The sequence below is a fragment of the Rattus norvegicus genome, chromosome 6 (assembly GCF_021556685.1).
Source record: "Rattus norvegicus strain SHRSP/BbbUtx chromosome 6, alternate assembly SHRSP_T2T, whole genome shotgun sequence".
Classification (NCBI taxonomy): domain Eukaryota; kingdom Metazoa; phylum Chordata; class Mammalia; order Rodentia; family Muridae; genus Rattus; species Rattus norvegicus.
In genome coordinates this window covers 17,596,971-17,618,030 of record NC_141539.1, presented here as the reverse complement: position 1 = coordinate 17,618,030, position 21,060 = coordinate 17,596,971, and the positions used below count along the sequence as shown (strand labels likewise).

At 47.2% G+C, this 21,060-nt stretch overlaps 1 long non-coding RNA gene across 2 annotated transcripts; it reads left to right on the top strand.

Moving 5' to 3' along the window:
* The first annotated feature begins 4,900 nt into the window (after window positions 1-4,900).
* On the top strand, window positions 4,901-7,405 carry LOC148005065 (uncharacterized). Of its 2 annotated transcripts, XR_015622744.1 has the most exons (4): window positions 4,901-5,051; window positions 5,331-5,588; window positions 6,897-7,073; window positions 7,159-7,405. It is a non-coding gene; the product is annotated as an uncharacterized LOC148005065 (long non-coding RNA). The 2 variants fall into 2 exon arrangements; XR_015622743.1 differs by lacking the exon at window positions 4,901-5,051 and having other exon boundaries at window positions 5,192-5,588.
* Window positions 7,406-21,060: the final 13,655 nt, after the last annotated feature.

Below are 21,060 nucleotides of genomic sequence, written 5' to 3'. Positions count from 1 at the left end.
GGGATGACGCCACCCACTATGGACAGACCCTTCTACCTTAAGTAACCTAACCAAGACAGCTTCCCACAGACAAGCTCAGAGGCCCGGCTTCCTGGATGATTCTATATGTCATCACATTGACAACTGAGTTTAACCATCACAACACCCCACCCTCAAACTGCCTTTTTTTTTTTTTTTATCTATGATGTATTTTCTATTTGTTATCCTCATATCCCTCCACCCTGGTCACCTCATTATAAATAAGTCACTTTTTTACAAAGGCAAGTTCAGCCACTCTCGTACACACACACACACACACACACACACACACACCTACCTCACAACATTGGATTTTCAGGCACAAATATGACTGCATTCAGAATTTTAAAGGGATGAAGGATCTTCAGACTCAGGTCCTCATACTCGATCAGCAAGCATCGATCTTTCTAGCCCCATAGGTTATATCTTGATTGGTAAGATTAATTTACGGGGTCGGGGAGATGGCTCAGTGGTTAAGAGCACTGATTGCTCTTCCAGAGGTCCTGAGTTCAAATCCCAGCACCCACATGGTGGCTCATAGCCATCTGTAATGGGAATCCGATGTCCTCTTCTGGTGTGTCTGAAGACAGCCACAGTGTGTTCACATAGAATAAATAAATCTTTAAAAGACAAAAGAAAAAAAGGAAAGGAAAGATTACTGGGTGGTGGTGGCGCTTGCCTTTAATCCCAGCACTTGGGAGGCAAAGACTGGCAGAGCTCTGTGAGTTCAAGGACAGCCTAGTTTACAGAGAGCTAATTTATGATATAGAAAGGCAAAGACATTTCAGTCAACCATACAAGTACATGCCTCCTATAACACGAGTATTTAGAAGTCAGAAGCAAGAATGTAGGGGTTTGAGGCTAGCCTGAGCTAGGGGACCCAGTTGGAAAAAAAAAAAAAAGCAAGGTCCACAAGAAGATAGTTTCTAAAACATCACTCACTGTGTTCTCATAATCTGGAATGATCCAAATGATTTAAGAATGTCCTATTCTTTATTCTATTAAAGCCTACACACACACACACACACACACACACACACACACACACACACATATATACATATACATATATGTATATGTATGTATGTATATATGTTTGTCAACTCCTCCCACGCCTTATATAGTGAGCTTGTGAAGAGATCCTCCAAACCCTGGTGCAGACCAAAGACCTACACCCTAAGCCTGAGATACACGTGTAGCTGCAGGGCTGTGAGGAGGGGGTCTAAGAAAGATAAGACCAAATCACCAGTGTCTCAGTTTTCCTCTCTAAATGGCTTCTGCAAGCCAGGTTAAGGGAGCCAAGTTGAAAGCCAAACACAGACAACAGCTGTCGAGGATGTCTCTGTAGCCAGGAAGCTGGGTGTGGTCACCCAGAAGCCAACTTCTAACCCCACCCTAGGAGCCAGTGAGAGGCTGGGAAGAGATCTTCCCGAATTGCATTCCCTCCCTCCCTGCTGGCTTCAGGATCATGCCAGAGACGGGCTGCAAGCTACATGACAGTCCTACACAGTCCCCTTTTGCAATGTTTTCCTGAAGACACTAAGCTTCTGAAAATCCCACATCCAGACAGCCAAGACTCAGGGCAGACCTGCAATGACCACTTAGCCCTGCCCATAGCCAAGAGTATGAGGCATGAGTCAATGCCACTATCGGTGTCAAGGGGCCGAGTGGACCTGACTTGCATGCGTCTTTCCTGCATTGTGCAAGTCAGGAATGAACTCCACAGGCATCTCTGTTCCCTTCCACAACTTCCTAGGAGCCCTGTGGACAGGACCATGAACTGTCATTACTCAATTCACCATCCCTTTTCTTGGAAACCCTGGTGGCTCCATTCTCCAGAAAGAATCCATCAAAAGCATTTCTTTGCTGAAGTCATCTGGCAAAAACTCCCATCATCAAATTCCCCATGCTGGGCTCTCTGCTTCACTGTGTAACAACAGACTCAAGGATGGATTACAAATTAATTTTTGTTTGGGGGGGGGGTGGGATTGGTTTTGGGGCTTTTGGTTTGTTTGTTTGATTGAGTTGTGGTTTTGAAACATGGTTTCTCTGTTGTGTGATTCAGGTGTCCTAGAACTAGCGCTGTAGACCAGACTGGCCTCGAACTCACCTGTCTCTGTCTCCCGAGAGCTGCGATTAGAGTGTGGTACCACTGCCTGGCTCTCTTACCTTTTTAAATCATGAAAAATTTCAGACCCTTCCACTGGGGAAGAAAGATATGCACAGCGTCAGTTGGCTTCTTGTACTCTGTGGGCCCCAGGGGTCAGACTTGGGCCATCAGACTGGTTGGCAAGAAGCTTTACCCACTGAGTGGTCTCTCCATCCCTTGCCCGAGTTTTTGAAAAGTGCGGGGCAAATGCAACAGTGTTTCATTCCTCAGTACTTCAGCTTTCATCTCCGGCGAGCACTGGCTTCTCTCTCTAACAACTTCAGCAGGAACCACTAGTTCCTTAGTAGCAACTGGTTAGTCGTTATCTACATTCATTCAATAAACCGTGGAAACTATACTTTTTATTTCATGGAATTACAGTCAACAGAGCAATACTTGGGATCATAAACTCCCCTGAGGGAAAAAAATCAGAAACGCCCTGCCCCTAAGAATACCGTGATTTGCATTTTCACAGTGAAAAGGGGCTCAGCCATCCAGAGTAAGCAGTAGACCGGAAGCCTGCAGCCCTTGCAGGGAGAAGTGAAGGGCAGGCATGGGAGGGGATGGCTTTTCTTCCTTTTTTGGACACTCGGGAGACTTTAAAAGGGCTTTGGCATCACTTCCTTGTCTGCACATCTATTTTTCTTCTTAACTAATTTTTAAAGGACTATTGTCAAGTTCCAGGTAAAGGGAGTACCTTAAAAATAGACACTATTCTGCAGAAACATTTTGGAAAATCCAGTGTCTGGGTGTCTACTAGCATGTGTGTAGAACAGACAGGAACTGGTCTTCACGTACGGTAATCGCAGTGAAGGGTTTTCAATTTTTAATTTCTTTTGTTCTGAGTGTTCTGCCTTTGCAGTCTCCACTTACTCTGCACATCTAGACTCAGGAGAACTTAAAGCGGGTCACGTTCACCTCGGTAAAAGTGGGACCTAAGAGTTGGAGAAGTAGCTCAGTGGGTAAAGTTGCTTGTCACACAAGCCTCAAGACCTGAGTTTGATCTCTAGAACTGGCATGATAGGAAGCAATCACACACACACACACACACACACACACACACACACACACACACACACATCCATACATGCCTTCATGCACAAAAATGATAATGCGGTTATTTTTTAATTCTTAAGTGGAAAGTCACAAGCACAGCTTGTGGAATGCCTTTGCCTCAAGGACAAGCTGACAAACCCAGCCCAACTCCCCCAAATCCCAAATAGACTTTAGGCCACTACCTGTGTGTGGCTAGGCCTCTGACCCAGATCACCAGCCACTTGACCGGCACAAGGGTCTGTGAACTTTCCCTTCACTTAACTCCTGTTCTTTTCTGCTGTTGCCTTCTTCCGGCTTTTCTTCACTTTATGCAAGAGTGTGCCAGGGGTTAGGTCACTTACACAGAAGAGCCGCCAGGAGCTGGAGTGAGGTGAGGGCTATGCCTAACAAGATGGACAGCGCCTGATAAGCAGACCGGCCCTACGCCCAGCCCTTGCTAAGACGAGCTCAGTTTCTGTAGACTTCAGCTCCCCCGCTGGAAATGTGTTGGGGGTGTCTTCATGATTTATGTCTCTGCCCACTTTGCTCTTCTCTGATCTCTCCACACGAACTCGATTATTCAGTCTGGCTTTTCTGACACTCTGGCATCAGCAGGCAGTCCGCTGCCAGTGCAGAGCCCTTTACTCTGCTCTGTCTGTCTCTGTTCCTCTTATCATAGTTAATTATCAGTTGTCACCACCGCACCCCACCCGTCCAACACATGCCCAGAGCGGTGTGCAAGCACCAAGAACTCTTGCGTAGCACGGAAGGTCTCCTTCAGAGCGAAGGCTTCTCCTTTTCTTCTACATATAAGTGAATCCATAGGGAGATGTTTCCAGAGACAGTACACCCCAGAGTAATACCTCTCTTCTAAACCTCTGTCCCCTAAGGAAGTCAACAGAACATGTGTCATTTGTTCCCGAACTTTGTCCCTGCCTTGCAGGGATCTACCTGACCCTTCCCAACTGCTTGGCGTTAACAAAAACATTCAGGCACGTAGGCGTTTAGAGTAACCCATCCCTCTGGAGCTGTACCACAGAAAGGTGTTCCCTCAACACAAAGGTTTATTACTTTCTTCCCCCACAGAAAAAACACAGGAATATTTCCTTCTTGACTGCTGCTAAAGAACCGGCCAGACACTTCCTCCTTGGCGGTACGAGAAGACTTTACGATAGCGTTTGAAACTTTACCTCCACACACCTGCCTCATAACCTTTCCCTCTTCCAACAGCTCTTCTATTTCCTCAGAGTCAGGGCTTTGTGGCTGCCTCCCCAGGCAGCTGGGGCTCTGGGTCCCTGTTGCTATTAATAATGGATGGGTCTTATTGAATTGCACACCTGCCAGAAACCAGGCACGGCGATTAACGAACTGGCTGGAGTTTTTGGTCGAGGTGGCTGTTTTTTAATTTTTTTGTGGGCCGCGTGCATATTGCAGAGTTCGCTTTCTCCTGCTTTCGCATGTTTTCTGGGGATTGAACTCAGGTCATCGAGTTTGTGTGGCAAGCCACCAAATCATCCGGCTGGCCATGGGCTTGAGTTTTTAGCCAGTCTATCTGCTGCCTGGACAGTCACTGTCTGTACTCAGGGCAGAGTCTGCTTCGTGCCTCTGCTGCTGCTCGTAGACTTTCACAAGTGTATTTGCAGAAAGGGAGTTGGTTTTCCACTCGCAGAGCCAGTCCCTTGCTAGCTGGTTCTTCCTCATTCACCTGCTCCTAATCTGCGGGCTGGGTACCGTGGACTCTGGCCTGTGACTCAGAGCTGCCACCTTCCCTAGATGTGACACCGATGGTGGCCTGAGGGCTGCAGTAGACAGAATAATGATCTCCAAGAATGCCTACATCTTGGAACCTGTGAGTCTGTTTCCTTACATGGTCTTTGCAGATATGATTAAGCTAGGGACCTTGAGATGGAGAGATTACCCTGGATTAGCCTGGAAAGCACGCTGTAATCACGAAGGTCCTTATAAGGGCAGGAGCAAAGCAGGAGAGTCAGAGGAGTGAGGACTGCAGTGAGGTTGGAGGGGCCAAGGAATGCAGGCAGCCTTCGCAATCTGAGAAGGCTAAGAGAATATTTGCTGCTGGATTCGAACCTCCTGAAAAGCGCTGCCCACACTGTTGCCTCCATTTCAGGCTTGAAGACTTCTAGATCAGGAGACTAATCCATATGAGGTGTTTTCAGTCGTCAAGTGTGAGGTAGCATACACCTGCAACACCAAGGTCACAGAGGGAAGCCATTGCTATAAAAAGTGCGGCAGACGCAGCACCGCAAAAGACAAAACTCTAAGCCTGACTGCTTCCTAGTGGACCACCTTCGCCATGTCCTCACGACATACGTTTCAGCCCGCCCTTGTCCCTGCTCCCTTGGATCCTGCTACAGGGAGATACTCTGTAAGTCTCAGCTGGCGTTCACCAGCTTGGTCCTTGCCCTCAGAGTTCCTGAAGAAAGATGAACTTAGCTACCCTCAGGCTGAGCCATAGCAAACTTCAAGTCTCTACGCCCTGTTCTCTCCTCCTCTCTCCTCTTAGGGTTTTATCACCTTGGAACAGCTCTTAGAGGAGGGGGGTGGGGAGGGAAAACAGCCTTAGTCTAAATCTGTTAGTAATTGCCTCTTCCCACAACAAGCTGCTGAGAATTTGAGAAGTGTGAGCTTTTTCTTCTTCTAAGAAGGACCCTCTTCCACCACCCCCCACCCCCAAGTGCATATACTACCTTTTTTTTTTTTTTTAAATTCTGGAGGTCTAACCTAGGGCATGTTGCATGCTAAATCCACATTATACCACAAAGAAACCTTCAGCCAGATTATCTCTTCCTTAAAACTTTTATTACATTTATCTGTTATTTGTGCATGCGTGTGTTCCGATAAATGCCACAGCCCGAGTGTGGAGGTCAGAGGACAACTTGCAGGGGTCACTCCTCTCTTCTACCAGGTAGATCTCAGGACCCAACTCCCACTGTCAGGTTGCAGCCCACGCACCCTCTCAACAGCCTGTCTTTGTACTTTTCTGTTGCTCTTACTCATTTTGGGTTCCGTTGTTGTGGGCAGTTGTGAGCTTCCTGGCTTGAGTGATAGGAACCAAGCTCTGGCCCTCTACAAGAGAAGCAAATGCTCTTAACCACTGGGCCAGGTCTGCAGCCCCTGTTCGTTTTTGAGATGAGGTCTTATGCTGGATAAGCACTCTTCTAACTGAACTACATCCTTAGCCCCTGGTTTATTTCTGTTTGTTTGTGGGGTTTTCTTTTGGTTTGTGGGGGTGGGGGACTGCTTTGTGTTTGTTTTGTGTTTGTTTGTTTGTTTGTTTGTTTGCCTTTTCCAGACTGGCTAAGTGGATCTTCCTGGCCTAGAACTCACTCTGTACAGAGGCTGGCCTTGAACTCATGATCCTTCTGACTCAGCCTTCTAAGTTCTGGGCTCATAGGTATATACTACCAAAGTCAGCCAGTATCTCTTAAAAAACAAAACAAACAGCACCATTCATTTATTTATTTATTTGCCAGGAAGTGGCATGAACCCGACGGGGGGTGGGGGGGAGGTGTCAAAGGTTAAAGGGCAAAGAGTCAGGTCTCTCCTACCAGGTTAAGTCGCAGGGATAGAATTCAGATAGTCAGGCTTGGAGGCAAAGGCCTTTATCTGCTGAGCCATCTCACTGGCCCAGATGCCTCTTAGTGGTCACACAGGACCCTTTTCTTCTCACCAGGGTTATTTTCCTAACCAAGGAAGAGGGCAAACCTGATCAAGCACGGGCACCATGAGCTAATTACTTCAATTAAAACAGACTCCAACTCTGGGCATTGAAGACTTTCACAAGGAAGAATTGTTGGCTGAAGACTCCAGTTATTCTTACCGCCATTCACTACACAATGCTGGTTGCAGGGTAATTATTGTACTATAAACCATGGTACTTTCTGTACTTGTTTACTGGGCGCCAGGAACGCCACTAAATTTTTTACCTATTTTAGCTCACTGAAGCTTTTCCCATGAGACTGGGACGGCCATTATCCCTACTTCGAAGATGAAGAGATTATGGTGATGGAGATTCAGGACACTGCTGGAGCTCAGACTGCTAAGAGGAGGTGAAGTCAGGGCTCTACAGGGTTGCCTGGAAGTCATGCCCTCTCTACCACACCTGCTGCCCACACTTGATAAAGGGCTTTCGAGTGTACACTGGGTTTCTATTCCCAGATTAAAGATTCATGACCAATTTGACCACTGTGGGAATTACAGGGTTTTTTTTTTTCTGGTACAGGGTTTCTCTGTGTAGCCCTGGGTGTCCTAGAACTCATTCTGTAGACCAGGCTAGCCTCAAACTCAGAGATCCACCTGCCTCTGCCTCCCAAGTGCTAGGATTAAAGGCGTGCACTGCCACCCAGCTAACAGATCATCATCATCATCATCTGGTAAACAGTGTGTGTTTGTGTGTGTGTGTGTATGTGTGTTAGTGTGTTTGTTAATTGCATCCAATTTATTGAAATGGTAAATTTGGAGGTTTATAGTAAAAAGCTGTGGAGAGACTGGTGGCAACATTTATTCTGAAAGAATCGAGGACTGCCACCTCCACTTACAAGCCTTAATAAATGAGAGTCTAAAATACTCTAAGTAGAGTCCCAGCAGAGACTACAAGCCAAGAATGCCTGGCTTAGAAAATAACGGGGGCTGCTTCTTCCCAAGTTACCATGCACAGAAGCAAAACTTGGCAGAATCTGAAACAAACGCTTGTGATCCTGTTCTTACCAGGGCTTCCAGAGAAGGGGAGCAAAACAAACTAAGCAAAACTTGGTTGTGATTTCTACCACCAAGTCCAAGCACCTGGGCCCGTCTTGGGGGAAGATCCCACCCAGCTCTCTGCCCGAGGAACTCGGCCCCAAATACCCACGTGCAGAGTAGGAGATTTCTACCCCTCCTTACTTTCTGCAGTTCTATTTCTGGGGGCGAATTTCCACATATAACCCAGCCGCTGCCCTGACACCATCTTCATTGAGTAATCCATGGTGATGTCACACCAGCCAGGCGCTAAGGGAAGCCCTGCTTTTATGGGTTGGCTCTTAATTTAGGAATTTTTATTTCTGACTTCCCTCCCTCTTTTTTTTTTTTTCCGATGGACCATGCTGCTTTTGAGGCAAGATGCCTGAGTGCTGAAGTGTTGCCTGCCTTTTAGAAAAGGGATTCCTACTGGTTGAGAGGCAAACGGTTGAGTGAAAGCAAAATGAGTGCCTTTAATAGTACGTCTTAATTGGATAGCTGGCTCGGGAGGAAGGATGTGTGGGCCTGCTGTGGGCTCAGTTGCTTCTGGTACCAGCCAGATCTGAGCTGACAAGATGAGCTTGGGACACTGGATCTTAGAGCCACTCCCTGGCGCCTAGAGAGCCACCCGCCTCTTCCCCTGGCACCTGAGGAGCTACATCTAACCCCCATGGCCACCTTTCTCTTTTACTTCTCAGCTGCGAGACAGCAAAGGCGAGTTTGGCAAAGTTCCCCCGTAAAAGTCTAATCCAAACATCATGTCCGCTGAGCTCAGCGGGGTGACTCATGTGCGCTGATGTGTGGGGCTAGCAAGCAGAGATTAGGATCTGGCCCGCCCGCCCGCCCGCCAGCCTGCCTGCCCTGCACTTCCTTTGATCAGCTCTGATGAATTTTAATTCTGCAGAAGTGACTTCCTGCCAGCGGCAAACAGCTTTCGGTGGAGGCTCAAAGCCGCGTCTATACTGACCTACTTGTCAGAGGCCAAGCAGGCATGTGTTCATGGCACAGGGATGACATCCTGGGCTCATATCCCGCCCAGAGCCCAGAGCAGAGAGGAGAGCCTCTCTCGCTGAGGTGACATCAGAAGCTTGCTCCATGGCCAACACTAGCAAAGCCTTGGGTTTCGGCAGCCTGGGCTCTGAACCTGCTGCTGGCATTGGTTAAGATCGCTAGGTAATAAAAAAAAAAAAAAAAAAAAAAAAAAAAAGCCACTTTTTTTTTTAAAGCTGGGACATTTCCAGCATCTGGCACAAAATGAAGCTCTCGCTGGGTTCTTCAGAAATACCATTTCACATCTGTTTTGCTCAAGACCAAACACATTCGGAGTATATTACTTTCTGGAACCGAGCTTTTCCTGCTCGGTTGGAATGTGCTTGCCTCTCCATTCTTTTAAATCCCCTCAATTAACACTGCCAAGTGGAGCACCTGACATCGGAGTGTGGACTTTCTCCACTCCTGCTCCCCCCCCCCCCACTCTCTCCATTCCCTCCTTTCTCCTGCCCCCTTCCCTGGGTTCTTTTCTCTCCTTCCTCTCTCAGCCAGCACAGCAGTGAATCTATATAACTCAGGCAATGTGCTAGAACTCCCTGGGAAGGGGTGTGGTCTTTTTTTTTTTTTTTTTGGTTCTTTTTTTCGGAGCTGGGAACCGAACCCAGGGCCTTGCGCTTCCTAGGCAAGCGCTCTACCACTGAGCTAAATCCCCAACCCCGTCTTTTTTTTTTAATCTTTATTAACTTGAGTATTTCTTATTTACATTTCCATTATTATATGCCCTTCTATATGGGCTTCCCCTCCCCAACCTCCCCCCATTACCGCCCTCCCCCCAACAATCATGTTCACTGGGGGTTCAGTCTTAGCAGGACCCAGGGCTTCCCCTTCCACTGGTGCTCTTACTAGGATATTCATTGCTACCTATGAGGTCAGAGTCCAGGGTCAGTCCATGTATAGTCTTTGGGTAGTGGCTTAGTCCTGGAAGCTCTGGTTGGTTGACATTGTTGTTCATATGGGGTCTCGAGCCCCTTTAAGCTCTTCCAGTCCTTTCTCTGATTCCGGGTGTGGTCTTAAAAAAAAAAAAATTCCCAGTGCCCAGATTCCAACCTGAATCTGTCCTCCATATTGTCTCAAGCTTCCATTGTGCAGAGGTGGGAAGCACAGGTCTAAGGTCACATGACTCCAGTCATCCGCCTAAAGAATGGACTTATCTCATGTCTCCTGTTTACCCTCTTACCTCCATTCTGTGCGTGGGGCTTCAGGAAAAATACTTTAGCCAAGTTAAGGTAAAGTAGTGTCTGGGTAGGATAGCTTACCTGTTAGAAATTCGTTCATCTAAAGTTTGAATGTGAAATGTCACCCACAGGCTGGCTCATGTGTTTAACTATTTCGCTTCCAGCTAATGGCACTGTTTTGGAAGACTGCAGAATCTTTGTGATATAGGGCTTTGCTGGTAGACACAGACCACTAGAGACAGGGCTCGAAGGTTGTATTCCAGCCCCACTCCTGGTCTCATTCTCTACTTCCCGACCAGCCACAATGTGAACAAGCCTGCTGTGAGCTCTCACCGACATGGACAGAACAACCCTGGCCCGCTGTACCTTCCCTGCCATGATGGACTGATACACACGAGCTGAAGTCAATCCTTCCTTCCTTGTTTCCATCAAGTATTGTCTCAATGATGAGAAAAGTGACTGGCCTATCTAATGAGAAGTATTTACAGTGCCGAGTACATGACTGGCAGGAGGCAGGAGGCATACGGGATATAAGCAAGGTTCTGGGTTCAATCTTCTGTAGCCCACAAACTCACACCCCGAGAATGAAGACAGCAGGCATCAGCCAGGCATGGTGCCCTCAATCCAAGCATAGCTGAGGATATCTAAAGTCACACAGAGGTTATGGCTGGAGGACCAAGAGTATAGCATCCTTGTCTACAGTGAACTTGAGACTAGCCTGGGCTATCTGAAGCTCTGTCTCAAAACAAACCTTCATTGTCTCAGGCTTACGAGGCTGTGTTATGTAGTTGGATTTGCGTCTGGTCAGGACCTTCTTTCTCTGTTATGACAGGGAAGAATTTAGACAGGGAGGGAGGAAGGGGATGACAGGGAAGGAAGGGAGGGAGAGGATGAGGAAGGGAGATCAAGAACTCATTCTTTTTTTAGTAAGAAACACCCAAGAAAGGAAGCCGTCCCTACACTGATGTCATTCACAGAAAACAACCATCTCTTAAAGGTCTGTTTCTCAACACAGTTGAGTTGGGGATTAATCTTCCCACACATTAACTTTGAGAGGACACATTAAAACCATTACAATCTGAGATGCTTCTTTTTTTTTTTTTTTTTTTTTTTTTGGTTCTTTTTTTCAGAGCTGGGGACCGAACCCAGGGCCTTGCGCTTCCTAGGCAAGTGCTCTGCCACTGAGCCAAATCCCCAGCCCCAAAACCATTACAATCTGAAGGCTCCTGTCATAAACCGGGTGAGGGTAGGGGCGAGGCCTGCTAGAGAGAGGAGGCTCTTGGGTAGTTGATGGAATGGCAGATGTCATCTATGTGGCCATGCACCCACCCACGGCCCCCTAGGGCCTCGGGGGGGAAAAATGTAGGCATTTTGAGATTCTCCCGGTGATAGGGTTGAGTCTGGTATTTGGTGGATGGGGAACAAGATGCTAAGTGTGTTACTGTAGACTGAACAGTTTCAGTGAAGCAGTGTGGTCTACAGGAATAAGTTGGAGGACAGCCAAGGCCACACAGAGAAACCCAAAAAAATAAAAAGAAGAGGAGAGAAAAGAAAAGAGAACGAAACGCCCAGGTCAGTCCTACCCGCTACACCACCTGATGAAGGAGGCAAGTTCTCACACAGTTGATAGCTGCTCACAGGGGTCTTAGTTTTTTTTAACTATATTATTAGTGTGTGTGTGTGTGTGTGTGTGTGTGTGTGTGTGTGTGTGTGTGTGTTGCATATGCCAAGACCTGTGTGAGGGGGTCAGAAAACAACTTCATACCTTCCACCTTGGAGCATGTTCTAGAGATTGAACGCTGGTCCTCAGGTTTTCAAAGCAAGAAGCAAGCACGGAGTCATCTCCACGGCCTATTGCTTGCTTTTAAAACAACGACGACGACGACGACAAACACCTGGTGCAGTAGATGAGATGAAATACGCAGTGGTATATTTCAATAAAGATGAAAGGCAGGTAGAGGAAGGCAAAGAGGATGAGGAATAAGATAATGGTATGCGTAGATCTAAACTGAAGTCTGGGTTTCTTGACAGTTAAATAAAAAACGGAAACACCGGGGGTTATATCATCCTTGCTGTCTGAAGAGAGGGAGCAAGATCAGCTCCGAGGAAATGTAACCTTTTCCTTCCTGTTCAGCTCTGAATAGAATTTATCAACGCCTGTAAGTCAGGACTGAGTAACAGCAGACTATGTCTTCAGGGGGGTTTTAAATGACAGCGAAAAGTAGCCGGGGTGGGCATGAGGACAACGGCCTAAGAGGTGCTGGGCCATCAAGCCTGATGGGTTCAGTTCAGCACCCACATGATGGCTCTCTGACGCCCTATACAACCTGTGGCGCTGGTGTACGCGCACGCACCATGACAAAATAAACAAGTGTAAAAAGAAAGGTGGGAAGGTGGGGCTTGCTTTCTCCTGGTTCTTTCTGTCTACCTTCTAAGAGACTCAGACTGACGGCCTTGAACTTTGACCCACTGGGGCATTTTTGTCCTTTGCTGTACTCTTGTATTTAAAGCTGTCCTCCAACCTACATTGTTGACGAGGCAGGCCTTGAACTCCTGACCCTCCCACCTCTACTTTCCAAATTGATCTCAGGCCTTTTGCACCAAGCTAAGTTGTGGAGTTTTAGTTTGGTTTGGTTTAAGGCATTTCTAAAGTGAGCTAGCTAATATTTTATAAATGTATCGATTTCTTTTTGGGTTTCTCAAGGCAAGGCTTTTCTTTATGACCTTGGCACTTGTTTTATAGACCAGACTGGTCTGTAGAGAAACATCTGACTCTGCCTTCAGAGTGCTGGGATTAATGGTAGCACGCTCTACCACCTCCCGGCTAAGCGTATCAGTTTCTAATGATATTGTTTTTTAAGGGTTTATTCAAATGTTAATCGCCCCAGAGCTTTTTCTTTTTTAAAGTTACACTTTCATTTATTTACTTTACATGCCTGTGTGCATGTGTGTGCATGTGGAGGTCAGAGGACAAGTTGTGGGAGTCAGTTCCCTCCTTCTACCATGAGGGAGTGAGCTCAGGTGGTTTACCCACTGAAGTATCATGCCAGCCTGTTAACTGCCCAGAGTTTAAGGCAGGCCTGGGTGTGCCTCTCCTGGGATGAGGAAGGGGTGGGTTAGAGTGGGAACTCTGTTTATGGAGAAGAGAGAGGGAAGAAATGGAAACAGACCATTGTCCTGTCCTTTTTTTCCCCTAGGCACCAGATGGAATTACCCACTCTGCCTGGAGGTCACTTCCACAGCCACATCCCCAGGAAAGGGAAAGGGAAAGAGTGTGTCACCATGGGCCCACCCGAGGGTAGGATCTTGAGAATCACTGGAGGACTGCCTGGCCCTGGGATCATCCTTTAATGAGTGCTACACTTTCGGTTAGCCTGACTTCCAAAAACCAAGCAACAAAATAATTAGATGACTCAAAAAAGATTTTCCGTTTTTGGTTTTATTTGGGGCCTTTTTAAAAAAACCAACTTTTGGGGCTGGGGATTTAGCTCAGTGGTAGAGCGCTTACCTAGGAAGCGCAAGGTCCTGGGTTCGGTCCCCAGCTCCGAAAAAAAAGAACAAAAAAAAAAAAAAAAAACTTTTCACGGACAGGAGACCCAAACAAACAAATAATAAGTCACGGATTGTTGAGATTTCTTATTTATGTGTTCATTTTATGTGCATGAGTACACTGTCACTCTCCTCAGACACACCAGCAGAGGGCATCGGATCCCATTACAGATAGTTGTGAGCCACCATGTGGTTGCTGGGAATTGAACTCGGGACCTCTGGAAGAGCAGCCAGTCCTCTTAACAACCGAGCCATCTCTTTAGCCCCCAGACTGTTGTTGTTTTATCCCTTCTATACAATATCGTTAAGGAAACTGTGGCCCTGGGACTCTGAGGCTGATTAAGGAATAAGTCTCTCTTTCTGTCCATCTATCCCCACCTCGGTCCCTAGTGTTGAGTGTCCAGCAATCACATACCAAGATCCATAGAGATTATCAAAAGTCTTAGCACCAGGTCTGAGACCAAGGTCAAGGAAGGGGAGGAGCCTCTGAAACAGGCTTCCCCCCAAACCCCCATCCCGGTGTACGGATTGCAACAGCTTTAATATCCTTCCTCCTGGTGTAGGAAGGGCTACAGCAGGCGGGGCTGGCTCTGCTTCACTGGGTTTGGGAGGGGGTTCTTGTGGGAGAAAGGAGAAAAGCAGGGTGGGGTTTGTCTTCCCCTCCTCTAGGAAGTCAGCATGCTCTTGTTGCCTAGTAAGATTGCTTCTGGGTCATCAGGAACTGGGCTCAGGACCAGAATATGTGTAATGGAGTCATTTCCTGTTCTCTGGCAAGCCAGTATCATTGACCCCAAACCCTTTGCTTTCGTGGAATTAGGGGAAGGGGTTTTATGAGGAGTGTGTTGGCTCCTCGGCTCTGAACTCCCTTCATACCCTCACTAGAATATCTGCTGGTTTATGAATCTTAACAACCGGAGAAACAATCCCAGCCAAGACACAGACTCAGACTAGATGTCTATGAACAGGATAGATGAAGAAGTGCTGTGAGGGGCAGGTGAGACAGCTCAGCATTTGCTGCCAAGCCTGAGGGCCTGGGTTCTATCCCCAGGATCCAGCAGCGGAAGGAGAGAACTGACTCCACGTATTACTCTCCAACTTCCACACTTGTGCCAAAGTGTGAGGGCCCCACCCCCACACCTCTATTCCGTGACTGTACTATAGGGCCGTGGCTGTGATCCTCCATTTCTGGTTCCTGTGCTTGCTTGCCTGCAGATTCATTGTCGTTTTTGCTGTGGTTATTGCTGGGGTTTGGTTTTTTGTTTGTTTGTTTGTTTGTTTGTTTTTTAATTTTTACAGGGTTTCATGGGCCTCAGGCTAGTCTTGAACTCTGTGTAGCTAAGGATACTCTGAGAAAGTCCCCCCTGCCTCCATCTCCCAAGGGTTAGGATTACAGGCATAAATCACCACGCCCAGTTTATGCCGTGCTGAGGTTTGAACCCAGAGCCTTATGCACACTAGATAAGCGTTCTACCCACTGAGCCACAGCTCCAAAGCGACCTTGTATTTCCGCTCTTCTTTCCCCCATCTCCAGAGTGCTGGGATTACACGTGTGCAGCACCAGGCCCAGTTTATGTAAAACTAGGGGTTGAACTGGGGGCTCTGTTCATGTCAGGCAAATGCTGTACCAGCCGAGTTACACTCTCAGCCCTACAGTCCCGTGTCTTCCGGATCAGTTCTAACCTTCCTGGAATATTGAGTTGTTCAATAGTGTTTCGGCAAATTGCTTAAGTCGGGTCAGTTTCTGTTGCTTGCAGCCAACACCTCTGACTCTGACCATCTCCAAATCATCATGGTTCTGCCAGTCAATCCACTCACGTCCTCCACTCTTTGTGCCTTTGCCCTCCTGGCAATTCTATAATAATCTAGGAAAGAAGGAAGGAGCAGTGGAGAAGTTTGACCACAACTGGGATGTAAGCCAGAGCAGCCAAGAATTCAAACATCAGGGCTCTTTACTCTGTCAGGTTGAGGTGAAGGGGACAGAAGGCTGTAAGGTGTCTATAGTCTCTTTAAAAATATCTCCAACATAGAAGCCAGGTGGCGGTAACACATGTCTTTAATCTCAGCACTCGGGAGCCAGAGACAGGTGGATCCCTGAGTTTGAGGCCAGCCTGGTCTACAGAGCAAGTTCTGGAACAGCCAGGGCTACACAGAGAAACCCTTTAAACACCATAAAATAATAATAATAATAATATAATATAATAATTATTAAAATATTATTATTATTATTTATGGTTTAAATATGCTTGGCCCAGGGAATGGCACTATTAAGAGGTGTGGCCTTGTTGGAGGAAGTGTGTCACTGTGGGGATATGTTTTGAGACGCTTCTTCTAGCTGTCTGGAAGCCAATCTTCTGTTCGCCTTTGGAAAAAGATGTAGAAGTCTCAGCTACGCCAGCACCATGCACAGTGCCACGCTTCCCGCCTTGATGATAATGGTCTGAACCTCTGAGCCCGTAGCCAGCCCCAGTGAAATGCTGTCCTTTGGAAGAGTTGCCTTGGTCATAGTGTTTCTTCACAGACTCAGATACTAAGTCTAACATGGTTATGACATGATAATGATGGCCCACAGCCTTTAAAGATCATGAAGGCCGGGATCCAGTTTCCCTTGTGTCCCTGAGCACCTAGGTCATTCTAGAGATGTAGTAAATAAAATACAAAGGTGGTGACGAAAGCCGGAGAAAGAGAATCTGGGGAAGAGAAACTTAATCTAGCCTTAATGTCTCTTTATAAAAAGAATTGTCTCAGCTACGTGAGAGCTGAAGATTAAGACCTGTGAGCAGAGCCAATGCTACAGGGATTTACAGGTGTTGACTGAGGAGAGAGAGCCTGAAGCTTCAGCTATCAGACAGGCAGCAGGAGAGAATCCGCATTCCCAAGCAGGCAGAGCTGATTCGGGTCCAGCCCAGACAGCATGCCAGTTCATTTCTTCTTGGAAGGGGGCCCCGAGAATGCCTGCAAGCTGAATCGACACGGCTCTCCAAAAAGCATTTGAATCTGTTTCAAAGGTGTTGACAGACTGGGAAGAGACCATCTGCGTCTAGCAAGCCAGGCAGAGTTTCACTGCCCTGACCATCGGGAGTGTCAATAGAGCACTTCTAGTAAGCCTGGCTTAGCCAAACACTCCCACTTGGAATTTGCTTTTCTTTTTCTTTTCTTTCCTTTTTTTAAAATATGGACACAGTATCTTGCAATTCAGCCCAAGCTGGGTCAAACACCTCATCTGCGTCTCCCTCCTGAGTGCCAGGATTATAGTGGTGTGCTTAACTGACTTTGGGTCCTCATGCATTCATTTGTTACAAACTGAGACAGGTACTAATACCCTGGGGCTTGGGGGGCTGCTTTAAGTCAGGGTTTCTATGGCTGTCCTGGAACTCTGTAGACCAAGCTGGCCTCAAACTCAGAGACATCTACTTGCCTCTGTGTCCTGAGTGTTGGGATTTAACAAGTGTGCTACCATGCCCAACTCAGGTACTAATGCTTGTTTAAGGGATTAGGTAGTGAAATTGTCTTTTTAAGATTTATTTACTTATTTTGCATATGTGAGTACACTATTGCTGTCTCCAGACACACGAGAAGACGGCATCTCTCCAGCCCTTCAGGTAATTCTTATTTAAAAAAAAAAAAAACAATTTATTTTATTTTATGTACACTGGAGTTTTGCCCGTGTAAGGGTACCAGATGCCCTAGAACTGGGGTTATAGACAGCTCTGAGCCACCATGTGGGTGCTGGGAATCAAACGGGGGTCTTCTGGAAGAACGACCAGTGCTCTTAACCACTGAGCCATCTCCAGCCCCGTAGGGAAATTTAAATTTTTTTTATCACATTCACTTGTATGTGCACATGTGTGGAGGTCAGAGGACACGTTGTTGGAGTTCTCTCCTCATCTGTGAGTTCTAAGAAACCAACCAAGGTGCTCAGCTTGGTGGCAAAAGTCTTTATCCACTGAGCCCTCTCACCACCCGGTAACCAGCCTTCATATAAGTGCTCATTTTATGTTTTTAACACCCCTGGTGTTGCACGAAGAGTTTATAGCACGCCACACACCAGTTTCTTGTCTGAAATGTGACATTTCTAGTGTTTCGTTGTTTTCCAAAATGCCGTACATTCCGAGTTTGCATTTGGCCACAGCAGATCATACACAGCCCTCCATGTGTGGCCATGTTTGAGAAGAGTCCAACCTCTACCCGCCTAGGAACTTTCTCAAGGCCTGTGAGAACTCACAGTGAGCTCAAAAGGCAGAAAAACACTGGCAGCCTTTAAGCACCAGTTAACCCTATAGCCAGCCCGTTACAGACCCTTCCCTAACCCCTTTTGATTGTTGGCTATTGAGAAAGGGACCTGTAAATTGAGCATGCGCTCTGTCTCCCACTGAGCTCAACTTCCAACAGCTTTCCCAGAGACCTGCACCCATCTTGGGTTTATCTTCAAATGCACACCGATGAGCGAGAGGACATGTTAACGTAACCTTTTTTCCTCCACATTGTCTGTGAAGCATCTTCCATGTTTCAAACCTGTCCTCTTGGTTTTAACTGCTATTCCTCAGTGAGGATTCTGTGACTCCTTTTGGTCGCGGGTTTCCGAGCTACAAGTAGATTTGTGGCGCGTGGGGCGGGGGAGGGGGGATGCTACTGAAGAATAGACTAGCATGGACAACTTATTTCCTTTGCTTCTTCCCTGGGGAGAGGTCAGCCACTTCCAAAGTAGGGAAAACTAGAGAAAGGAATGGCAACATGTAAATCCTAGCAGTGGGAGCAGAGAAAGGAGATAGAATGGCAGCCGGCGCTGGAGCTCAGCTGCCAGCAATAATCCGATGCCCTGCATCGCTCTGGGGAGAGGAGCCAAGACTTCCCAAATCCAGGCGCCCCAACAGGATTGCAAAAGACACACCCATCGGCCCACAAACAGACACCGCTGCCCAGAACCCGTGAGACACCTTGGGAAGCTGCCCACGTTCCTGCAGACCTCCCTGTAAAAGCTGTCTTTGTACAAAGCGGACTATTGAACCCCTGGCCTGGCGATGCAGGGCTATTGCACAGTACTGGAAGGGGGCGGGTGTTTTTGATGAGAGATCCTTTGCAGAAAACTTGTCCTCCGCTTTGTTGCAGGGCTAGCAGCCAGTTCTTCCCCGGGTGGCAGCAGGCAGGGCGGACTGAGCAGGCACGCAAAGGCGCTGAGAAAGCTTTGATGTCAACAGAGGTAGGCAGGGCAGGCCCCGGTGGAAAACTGTGAAGTCAGCAGTCATCTCTGGCACTCCTCCCCTCCCTTGGCTTCCCATTTCTCCACCCATTTCCCCCCTCTCCGCTTCCAACTTCTCATTTCCCAGGAGGACCCTGGAATATATGAAAACCCGCTGTCACCAGATAGGAGCGGCCCCTCCCCCTCCCCAGGCTCCAACTATCACAGTCTGCTCCCTCCCCAAATCTAAAACAAAGACACAAAGGCACGCGGTCCAGGTTCCATACATTTCCTGAGAAAACCAATGCAGAAACCCTGCCCTTTATGCGCCTGCAGTTACACCCCGAGGAGTTTGGGGGCCTCAAGTTCGAAGTGGTCTCTTTCTGTCTCCTGGGCTTTAGGACTCCAAAGTGCCTCAGACCAACACAACTGCTTGGTGTATGGCTCAAATTTAAGCCACAAATTATAAATGATAAATTCGCTGCTCAAGTCTCTTCCAGGAAAGACCATGTTGTCAAGATAAAGTTACAACCTCATGGACGTAGGAGCCCATCTAACTGCGGACTAATCCTCACACTCATTTTCCTGCCTGAGAAATGTTTTTCCCCTCTGTTTTCTCTGTGCCTGCCCGAGTAACCTCGGGCAGGGAGATCGTCGGGGGCTACTCAGCCCTGAAGCACCGAGCTTCATTATATAATGGCTGCTTTCGTTTTGTGAGTTGGGAAGTTTAAGAAACATCTTTGTTCTTGGGCACATCGAGGCTGTGAACAGACAGAAAGGCTTCACATGGGCAGCTGCGAGCACTTCAAACAACGGGCTGGAATGTGAAGTCTGTAGTAAGACAGAGCCGGTTAAGGAATTTGGGTCCTGAAGTACCTGTTCCGTGGTCTGTGCAAGATTGCAACATGAGTTCACAGTACTTTGGAATTCTCTTACCGGGTCTGTTCTGGTGACAGAGTGGGACAAGTAATTAGGCCACATGCGTGCCTTGTAATGAGTTCGCTGCTGGACAAATACAAAGAGTCCAAGGTGGTAAGTGGCTTGACCTCCTTTCGGACTCAGTCACACTGACCTTTTGACCACCTGGGGCTGCAGGAAGCCGCTCCTTCGTGTTTCCAGCTTCTCCAACACCATGCTTCAGTTACACAACCATGTCGGTGTGTCTCCAAGGTCACTGTAGCCGAAAGGACCAGTGGGGTCCTTTCTTCAGGGTTTTCTCCTAGATTTGAGTCCTGTTGATTTTACACTTTAGGTCTTCTGTCCTCCCTCCCCGGGGGGTCCTGGGTGGCAGGCAGTTAGTGCTCTCCTGTGTCACTTCGAGTTGCCACGCATCCCACCCACTCTAGGCGCCACCACAGCTGCTCCTGTTTCTGCTTTTCCTGAAGTCAGCCCTGCTGTCATTACTGTTGCTTTTTCTGGGATCTTTCAAATTGTGGAGAGAGTTCTTTTCCAGTGATTATAGCTCTTTCTTCCAATTTTGACTAGTCTGGCGTCTCTGTGATTATAGTTCATTAGGACTCCCAAAGCTAGAAAGAGAGCTCTTTTACTGCCACCTTGTTTGTATTTTTTTTTTTAAAAAATAACACTTATTATACATTTTTTTTCAGAGAGCTATTTAAAAAAAAACCCTCAGTAGTAATTCTCAGACTCTTGGTCTCAATAACCCTTAGCAATATTTTTAGAAATAAAAGTAATATACACGTCAGGTAAAGACTAAAACAGTAGATGAAAAGGGGGTAGGTAAAGGAAAAATAAAAGTTCTCTCATCTTCAATATATTCCAAAAGCATGGCTGTGGCTGTTTTGTTTGTTTGTTTGTTTGTTTTTGTTTTTTTGGGGGTTTTTTTTTGGTTCTTTTTTTTTTGTTTTTTTTGTTTTTGTTTTTGTTTTTTTGGTTCTTTTTTTTTTTTTTTTCCGGAGCTGGGGACCGAACTCAGGGCCTTGCGCTTCCTAGGCAAGCGCTCTACCACTGAGCTGAATCCCCAGCCCCTGTGGCTGGTTTTTATGTATCGTTATTAATGTAGCTTGTTATGTCCTCTCAGAACTTTATGAGAGCTTTTTATATTCACTGCATTGCACTTTCCATTCAAAACACCACCTTACACACATCAAAGATCTCCTCCCTTCCTTTAATGTCCTTGGACGCCCACGGGAGAAGCACTCAGCTTCACT